Source organism: Juglans microcarpa x Juglans regia, chromosome 5S, assembly GCF_004785595.1.
Source record: "Juglans microcarpa x Juglans regia isolate MS1-56 chromosome 5S, Jm3101_v1.0, whole genome shotgun sequence".
NCBI classification, from domain to species: domain Eukaryota; kingdom Viridiplantae; phylum Streptophyta; class Magnoliopsida; order Fagales; family Juglandaceae; genus Juglans; species Juglans microcarpa x Juglans regia.
In genome coordinates this window covers 23,792,946-23,802,871 of record NC_054603.1, presented here as the reverse complement: position 1 = coordinate 23,802,871, position 9,926 = coordinate 23,792,946, and positions in this window count along the sequence as shown.

The window sequence follows — 9,926 nt, the reverse complement described above, 5'->3', positions numbered from 1 at the left end:
TACTCCTTAAAAATTCATAGATGGAAGGGCATAATATCAACACATGCCTCAAATCCTCAATTGGATGTTGGCAAAAACTGCATTTCCCCTCAATGTCCAGTTTTCTCTTAATTAGATTGGCCTTGGTTGGTAAACTATCTTTACAGGTCCTCCAAGCAAAAACCTTAACCTTATGGGGGACTTGTAACTTCCATAGAGCAGTCCAGAATTTTTTTCATCAAAGCCTCATTAGAGGATTCCCCATGTGCTGATTCCAAGAAAGTTTTAAAGAATCTGTAAGCACTTTTGATAGAAAAGGTCCTGACTTCTCATGTTCCCACATCCAATGATCTACAGCTCCAGTATGACTTGGATGCAATCTGAGAATAGCATCCACAATGTTTGGATTGAAAAGAGCTCTAACTTTAGCAATGTCCCACCATTTAGTACTTAGATCAATAAGATAAAACTTGATTGTCCAATTGACAAAGTTGCTCAATACTCTACTCATTTCCCAGTGCTTGTCTCAAATTTCGAAATCCAGGTATCCAAGCATCATTCAAAATATGGATTAAACTTCCATCTCCCACATTCCATCTACCACCTTAAACTAGTAGCCTCTTTGCTTCCCAAATACCCCTCCAAGCATAGGAGGGATTTCCTCCAAGAGAAGCTATCAATAGATTCCCATCAGAAAAGTATCTAGCAGCATATATTTTTGTGGAATAAACTCTCCTTATTCTACAATAACCTCCAAGCTTGTTTTGCCAACAATGTCATATTGAAAACCTCAAGCTCCTTGAACCCCATGCCTCCCACAAATTTTGAACTACACATCTTCTTCCAGCTTAGCCAATGGATCTTTCTCTCCTCATTCTTCTGACCCCACCAATACCTAGCCATCATACTCTCTATTTCAGAGCAAAGTTTTGGTGGAATCTTAAAGCAACTCATGGCATAAGATGGAATTGCCATAGCTACTGCTTTAAGGAGGATCTCCTTACCCCCTTGAGAGAACATATTCCATTTCCAACCTTGCAACTTGAGACAAACTTTGTGCTTAATTCCTTCAAATGCCCTTGATTTTGACCTGCCCACCACAGGGGCAGCCCAAGGTACTTATCATAGTGCTGCACTTGAGTTGAGCACCACAAATTCACAATAGCCTGCCTGTTATTTTGATCCACATTGGCACTAAAAACCATTGTTGTTTTCTCTCTATTCAACTGCTGACTTGAAGCAACTTCATACTGCTCTAATAGAGTTTGCAACCTTACATTTGTTTCCACATTAGCATTACAAAAAATCAAACTATCATCTACAAAAAGCAGATGATTCAGCTTAAGAGCTTCACGACAAATTTGTATGCCAGTAACAGCCTTAGTTCTTTCAGCCTCTCTCAAAAGACTAATCAACCCTTCAGTACACAAGAGGAAGAGATAAGGAGAAATAGGATCTCTTTGCCTCAATCCTCGTGAAGGAACAATAAAACCAGTAGGAGAGCCATTAATCATAATTGAAAAAGTAGGAGTCCTCACACACATCATCACAAGCTGAATTAACTTCTCATGGAATCCCAACTTGCTCATAACAGATTCAAGAAAACTTCATTCGACTCTATCATAAGCTTTGCTCATATCAAGCTTGACAGACATAAAACCTTTCTTTCCTTTCTTCTTTCGCTTCAAAAAGTGTAAAACTTCATAGGCCACGAGTACATTATCCATGATGAGTGTGCCTGGTAGGAAAGAGGACTGAGTATCTGAGATGACCACAGGTAACACTTGCTTGATTCTATTAGCAATAACCTTAGAAATTAGTTTATATACAACATTACATAAACTAATAGGTCTAAGGTCATTTACTGTTTGAGGGCTCTTCTTCTTAGGGACCAGGGTGATGAAAATGTGATTAAGAGCTTGAGGTATTTCACCATGATTCAAAACTTGTAGAACAATAGTTGTGATGGAAGTACCAATGTCAAGCCAAAATTTCTGGAAGAAGAGAGGTGGCATACCATCAGGCCCTGGTGCTTTTTTGGGATGCATCTCTTTCAAAGCTTGAAGAACTTCAACAGCTGTGTAGGGTTTAATAAGTTCGGCATTCATCTCAGGAGAGACCTTCCTCTCCATTTTATCAAGAATAACTTCCTGGTCTCGAGATCCTGTAGAAGTAAATAAAGAAGAAAAGTGATTAACAATTAACCTGTCACAATCCTCTCCTTCCTGCCAACAACCACTTGCATCCATTAGTTTTGATAAGCAATTCTTTCTCTTTCTTTGAGATGCTTTAGCATGGAAAAACTTTGTATTCTGATCCCCTTCTGCTAACCATAAAGCTCTTGATCTTTGTTTCCACATTATCTCCTCCCTCTCCATCCATTTTTGTACCTCAACTGAAGCTTCATCCACCTCCCTTGTATTTCAAGCTGTTGGAGCCTTACTTTGTTCCATGGAGATTTTGTGCTTTGCTTCTTTCAACTTGATCTAGACCTTACCAAACTTTGATTTATTCCACCTTTGTAACTTGCTGCTACAATTGTCAATGCAGTCCATAACACCCTACATCCCACTAGAGGAAACTACAGCAAGCCACTCCTGCTGTACAATTCTTGAACATTCAGTTTCTCCAAGCCACATTGCCTCAAACCTGAATGGTTTAGCACCTCCCTTTCTTGACTAGGCACCCTCCAGCTCAATCCATAGTGGGAGGTGATCAGAGTAAGAGATAGAACCATGGGTGACTGAGGCTCTATTGAATAGATTACAGCAAGTGGAATTACCAAGGAACCTATCCAGTCTCTCATAAACTCGAGCCACATCCTGTCTTCCATTGCACCAAGTGTATTTTGGACCACAGAAACCAAGGTCCCTTAATTCACAATCGAGAAGCATTTGCTGGAAATCAACCATTTGCTATTGTGGTCGATCTCCTCCCCCCATTTCTCCTGTACTGTTAAAATCTCATTGAAGTCCCCAAAATTTATCTATTACACAAAATTTATTCTATCACAAATTATTCATTTGTTATGCAAGATATTCTATCACGTATTGCTATACATTGCAAGTATGACATGTTAAGTATGTCATATGTTACATATATGTCATGTCATGTAGTATTCACTGTTGCAAGTATGTCATGTTAAGTATGTTATCTGTTACATGTTATGCCATGTTACGAAATGTTGTTTGTTACATGTTATGCCATGTTATGAAATTTTTTCTGTTACATGTTATGCCATGTTACGAAATGTTTCTTCTCACGTAAGTCATGTCTTTCGAGTTACGTTCAAGTCATGTTATGTTACGTCAGGACTTCTGTCATTTCGTATTCTAGTCATGTTTCGTCTCGAATACAGTTTGTGTATTTCGAGAATAATCATATCAAGTTATTAATGTCAATCATGACACTAAGTGCTAGGATGGGGTATCCTAGTGAAACTTCATTGTTCACGCTGTAGTATCTAAATAGATGTGAAATTCTCTGAATTGACAAAATACTATCAACGGGTAGCGGGCGGGGCCTAACTAGCTGCTCACCGGAGCACACCAGGCACTAACGCCGACAGAGCCACATTTCAGTTCTCGTGGGGTCCACAGTGAGTATGGCACACAAGGTATGGGGTTCACAGTAAGTGTGGCACATACAATGCACTTGTAGCTGATGTAAATACATGTGTTGTGATGCGATAATTGGCAAGGACACATGGCTCTAGAGGACCTATGTAGCACCCACATGGTCACTTTATTAATCGGGCTTATTGAACAAGATTTCAAGTTCATGTCATGTTTCAAGTCATGTTATGTTCAAGTTAAGTTCATGTTATCAGTTAAGTTGTACTACGGTCAAGGATGATACGCGCTACTTGGTATTGCGGTCAAGGCTTATGCGCTGCCGAGTACTATGGTGAATGAGTAAAATCTGTCATACTATAATCTTCATGTTAAGTAAAGAAGTCACTTCAAGTTCATGTTAAGTAAAGAATTCAAGTTCAAGTTCATGTTAAGTAAATAAGTCAGTTCAAGTTCATGTAAAGTTAAGTTTCGGTTCATATCAAGTTAAGTTTCAGTTCAAGTTCAAATCCATGTCAAGTTATGTTTCAGTTCAATTCCAAGTTCATGTTAAGTAAAGTTTCAAATCAAGCTCATGTCAAGTCAAGTCTCAATTTAAGTCCAGTTCAATTTAAGTAAGTCAAGTTCAGTTCACATTTCAATTTAAGTTATGTCAGTTATGCTATGTTGTATGTCAAGTTGTGCTATGATTACTTATGACTTTGATTATGTATTCAGGTTTTTACTGCCTTGTATGCATCATTAACCTGTGTGGAGGTTTTCTATTAACTTACTGAAATTTGTAATCAAATCTCACTATGGTAGTCTCAACTACCATTCCCCTCTTAATGGTAGATCTTGTTACAGGATCTGAAGGAGAGCCCATAATCGACCAACTAGAAACTGTAGACTAAGCGATGGTGCGATGTCGATAATAGTTTAATAGTTAACTTAAATTACTACTTGTACTTATGGAGTTGAATCTCCAGTACTCTTTTAATCACAATCATTTTGGACTAGCGTTGTGATCTTAGTTGTTTAGTATATCTTTATTTATGAAGTATATTTTAAGTATTTGGGATATTTTTAGTTTAATGCATAGTATTGCTAAAGAAAAAAATAATCCGCTGCGAATATTGCATAATGCTACCTGCATGTTAGAAACATTGCATCTTATATGTCATGAACGAGGCCAAATAACTTTGTCTTGCATGTCTTGATACTTCAAATGTCCATCCAATCCCAAGCGAAATTTGGGGTCGTCATATTTGTGACCCCCTTGGAAAAGTTAAATTGGTTGGATTAAACATTCTAACTGGTAACTTGATGTCATCCCTTAGTCCACTTATAAAGCAACTTAGCTTGTAGGTATCCGATAGTCTCCTTAGTCTATTGGACAAGGTTTCAAACCTAACCTTGTACTCTTTCATAGTATTAGTTTGCCTCAACCTAGTGAGAGCATCCATAGGATCATCATATGCATTAGGCCCGAACCTAACCAACAATGCTAAAATAAAGGAGTCCCAGTCATGGATCTGTCCAAACTCTTCTAGATCTTGAAACCAAATGAGGGCTTTACCCTCCATGTGGAATGCGGCTAGACTCAATTGGTGCTATGGTAAAGTGTTATAAAAATCACAAAACTGAGGAACTTTATAAATCCAACCTACAGAGTCTTCACCATTGAAAACCAGGAAGTCCAACCTCATTGTTCTGGCTTGTACTTCACCCATGTGCTACTACTACTGTTAAGGAGAGACAACTTCTTCTCTATTCTGAATGCCTGGCGAGGATTTTCCATTTCTGCCATTTTGATTCTTTTTTTGTAACTCCACTGTTAAGGTTGCGTTTGTTTGCCATTTTAAAGCTAGCATCTAGTCTCTAAGTTCTGATATTGTGAGTCAGTAGATTTCTTTAGGGTGGTGAGCCCATCTTGAAGTTGATTTAACCTTGTGTCTTCTGCCATGCCATGTATGTTGATAGCATGTTGATAGCATAAAGAACGGTGTCTCTCTGATACCACTTTGTAACACATCAAAAAATAAAGAGATTCACAGACAAAAAGCTCTCTCTTCGTAAGGAGTGCCTCCAAGAAAGAGGATAGATAGAGAATATGAGAGAAAAGTAGGGGTTTCTATTACATTCCAAATACTTTGCAATTTCATCCATGTGCACAATACAGTGTTAGACACACCCTACAAACATGTAAAAGAAAGGCCATGGGCCTCATTAACAGACCTGAACTCAAGTAATAACAGACACTTGCTAAAGAAAATAATTCAAAAGCATGCACTTCGGCCCAAGGACATGCCCCTCGGCCCATTTAATATCACTAACCTACTTAACATAGTTAAAAGGCTCAGAACTCCCCAAGCCCGTAACAGGGTCTAGCCCACTAACAAGTACAATGAACTAACTGAACTCAAACACTTCCGTTGACACTTGAAATCTTAAACAAAACAAAATATCCTCGTGCACTTAGGGTTTCATCACCTCTGCCCCTTCTCGAAACATCATCTCCACAGCCGCTCTCTTCCTTCAAACCTTAGGGCTCGTCGGCCGACTTGTCGCAGAGTCGAAGCAGCAAACTCCAATTGGACACTAAACTCCAAACTCCAAAAATACCAACTCCTACTGGAGCAGAGTTTGAGCGAAATTCAGTCAAAATTTGAAGCTTTCAATTTTTGTACAACCCTATTCACAAGGACACTATACATTTAAGATCAAAGTGTGCATTAGAAGTTTTTAATTAATCGATTTTTAATATAGCCCTTACGTGTCAGCTGCCACAGAAGGGTGCGCCCCAAGTTTACACACTATCTATGCCTATATTTATTCTAACTTTGTTTCATCCCACTAAAAGTAAATGAGCAATGCTACATACAATCGTAAAATGCGCAAGTGTCATGCAGTTACTTTGAAAAAAAATGAAATTCACTATTAAAAAATTAATTTTTTTTTCATGTGAATCTTGTATTTATTCATTTTTTTTAAAGTGATTGTGCGGTGCTTGCACACTCACGATTGCAACTACCATTTCTCAAAATAAATGTGTTTTGCTCGAGCACGGTTTTAAGAAGAAAAAAGAAAGTACAAAATTGTCTTTACGTGTTTTGTTAGGAAAAGAAAGCGCGCTTGCATTTTCTTTTTCTTTTCATTTTTCTTTTTCTTTTTATTTGACGCCCAACTAATTACATATGTATGGGTGTATTAAAAAGGCTTGTAAATAGAGTTTTACAAAATTTAAGGAATACACCTTCCTCTGTAGAGTGTCTACTGCAGTTGTTTGAGTAATGAATGTCGATCTCCATCTTTCTAATATATATGAAGGTTTGATTTCTCTTAATTACAAGAGTTTAAATACCCATCCTTGTGTGATTAATCCCCTTGTTGTCTTGATAATGTATTAGCAACCTTATTTTCTTGACCTTTCTTTTATTATGCTGTAAAATCATGTACCAAAGATTTAATTTTTTTGCGAGGTTATTCCAACTCTTTTCTTCAATAAAAACTTCTCAGTGATTAATTTTAACTTTCAAAGCCTTCCCCAATAAATAGATGAGAAAATATATTTTGTAATTGTGAATTGTGCAACCGCCACGTAATTGCTTCGAAATTAGTAAATAAAACATGAGACTCACATGAAAAAAATTATTTTTTTAATAGTGGACCCCACTCCTTTTTAAAGCATTAAGCATCGTTTACGCACTTCACGGTTGTATGAAAAATTACTCTAAATAGATTCTCCACTTTCTCACTGCAACTACCAAGGTCCATATTGAGGGCTCTTCCTAAGTGTTTGACTAGGGCATGTTTGAGTAAAGAAATCAAATGAGAACTCCATGAATAGTAATGAAATATTTTGTAAATAATAATAAAATAATTTGAGTTAATTTGTTTTATTGAGTTTTGGAAAAGGAGAGAAAAAGTTGAATAAAAAGATTATAAAGTTAAAAAATTGTTTGAATATTATTTTTCTTTTGAAATTTGAAAAGAATTGTATTGTTTTAAAATTTTGTTTGAAAGTTTGAAAAATTTATAATGATTAAGTAATGATTAGATGAAAAAGTTAAAAATTTAAAATTGAAAAGCGTTTTGTACTTAAGTGATGTTTGAGAAGGAAATTATGAGAAGTTTTGAAGCTCACTTTCTAAACATGGCCTAAGACTCTTCCTTTGACTAAGATAAGCAATTGGTTTGTCATTTTTCATTGAAATCACTCTTATGCCACTACTAACCTTGTTTGGTTATACAAATGAGATAATGCGATGAAAATTGAAAATCGAATAAAATATTATTATAATATAATTTTTTAATATTATATTTGTTTTGGGATTTGAAAAACATTTTCGTAATGAGATGAGATGAGATAAGTTAATATGATTTATATAACCAAACGAGATCAAAAGCATCATACTCGAGAACAAAAAAAACTTCATTGAAATCAAGAGAGGCCGACACAAATGCGGTTTTAAAGGTTGTACTGAGCTTTTGGAAGTCCTCTTGTGCAACAATTGTTCATTTAATAAGCAGTTAACCTTTGGGCATGCTTACATTAGTTAATTGTGAAATGGGCTGTAAAAAAATTATGAGTGTATCATTACCCATCAGTATATCATCAAAGAAGACAACTACAAATCTCCTAAAGGTAAGTGAGCTTGTTCATCTTAGTAGATGAGGGCATTTTTTAATTCAAAAGACATTTTTGAGAATTAGTAATGCATGAATCCTAAAGCTGTTTTTTAGATTTCTTCACGTCTTGCTCGAATCTGATAATACCCATTGGGGTTGGTGAAATTAAGTTTGTTTTGCAAGAAAAGGAAATAAGGGAGAGCAAATGAAAGAAAACAATCATGAAAAATGTTGAAAAGAAATGGCTAAATTCGAGAATAACCATTAATGAATTAGCCAGTGTTCGGTGTTTAATGTGCCATTAAACCAACGCGATATTTGTAACTTGACAAATAAGCATTACATAATAGAGAAAATCTTCTACCCTGGTTTTTTCCAAAAAAAGCCTACCAACAGGTGAATGCCACATAGGCATTCCATTTAGCTAACCCGTGAGCCTCCCATTTGCAAGACTTCGGTCCCTTAACCTCCCATTTGAAAAATCTAAAACTCGTGAGAAGTGACATCGTGAGGATTCTCTATTGCTGTGAGGATTCGTCATTGCCGTGAGGGGTCGCAGTTGCTGTGAGGAGTCGCCGTTGTTGGACTCATGGGCTCCGACCATAAAAATTGACTACAAATCTCTCAAAGTCACCATTGCTATCAGGAGTCGACGTTGTCGTGATGAAGACCCATTCGCTCCGACCATCCATTGCGATCAACAATGAAGCCCTTGAATCCATGGTTGTTCTCTATCCCTACACACTATTCTCTTGTAATTTTGTTCATGTTGTGTTTCTAGGTTTAATCGGTACTGATGTTCATGTGAACAAGTTTGTAAATTTCGATTGGATTTTGGGCTTGTTCATCTTTGTTTGAACTATTGTGTTAATCCATAATGTTGATAATACTCTGAACCCGTGGCTTGTTCGATTGGATTTCTGGCTTGTTCAAATTTATTCCTAATCAGTGCCCCCATGTGAAGAATAATCAATTTCTTCCTAATTGATCAGCCCTAATGTGAACAATAATCAATCAGTTTCTTCCCCACAAATTATTTTCAGGTTTACAATTAGCATCAATGCCCCACCCCCCATGCAAACATGAATTATAATCAATCAGTTTCTTCCCCACAAATTATTTTCAAGTTTGTCCCCCCCCCTACACACTATTCTCTTGTAATTTTGTTCATGTTGTGTTTCTAGGTTTAATCGGTACTGATGTTCATGTGAACAAGTTTGTAAATTTCGATTGGATTTTGGGCTTGTTCATCTTTGTTTGAACTATTGTGTTAATCCATAATGTTGATAATACTCTGAACCCGTGGCTTGTTCGATTGGATTTCTGGCTTGTTCAAATTTATTCCTAATCAGTGCCCCCATGTGAAGAATAATCAATTTCTTCCTAATTGATCAGCCCTAATGTGAACAATAATCAATCAGTTTCTTCCCCACAAATTATTTTCAGGTTTACAATTAGCATCAATGCCCCACCCCCCATGCAAACATGAATTATAATCAATCAGTTTCTTCCCCACAAATTATTTTCAAGTTTGTCCCCCCCCCCCCCCCCCCCCCCCCCCCCCCCCAATTAGAACAATAATCAATTTATTCCCCAAAATTATTTTCAAGTTTCTTCCCTTCGTGGGCAACGGAACTTTGAACGGGCTGGAACTTTCGACCACATTGTGCAGCAATGCTAGAAGGGGTTCTGTGTAGAATTTTGGAGTCTTGATTTTATTCAAGAGTCTTGATTTTATCAGATGTGCAGCGTCTTACTATTATC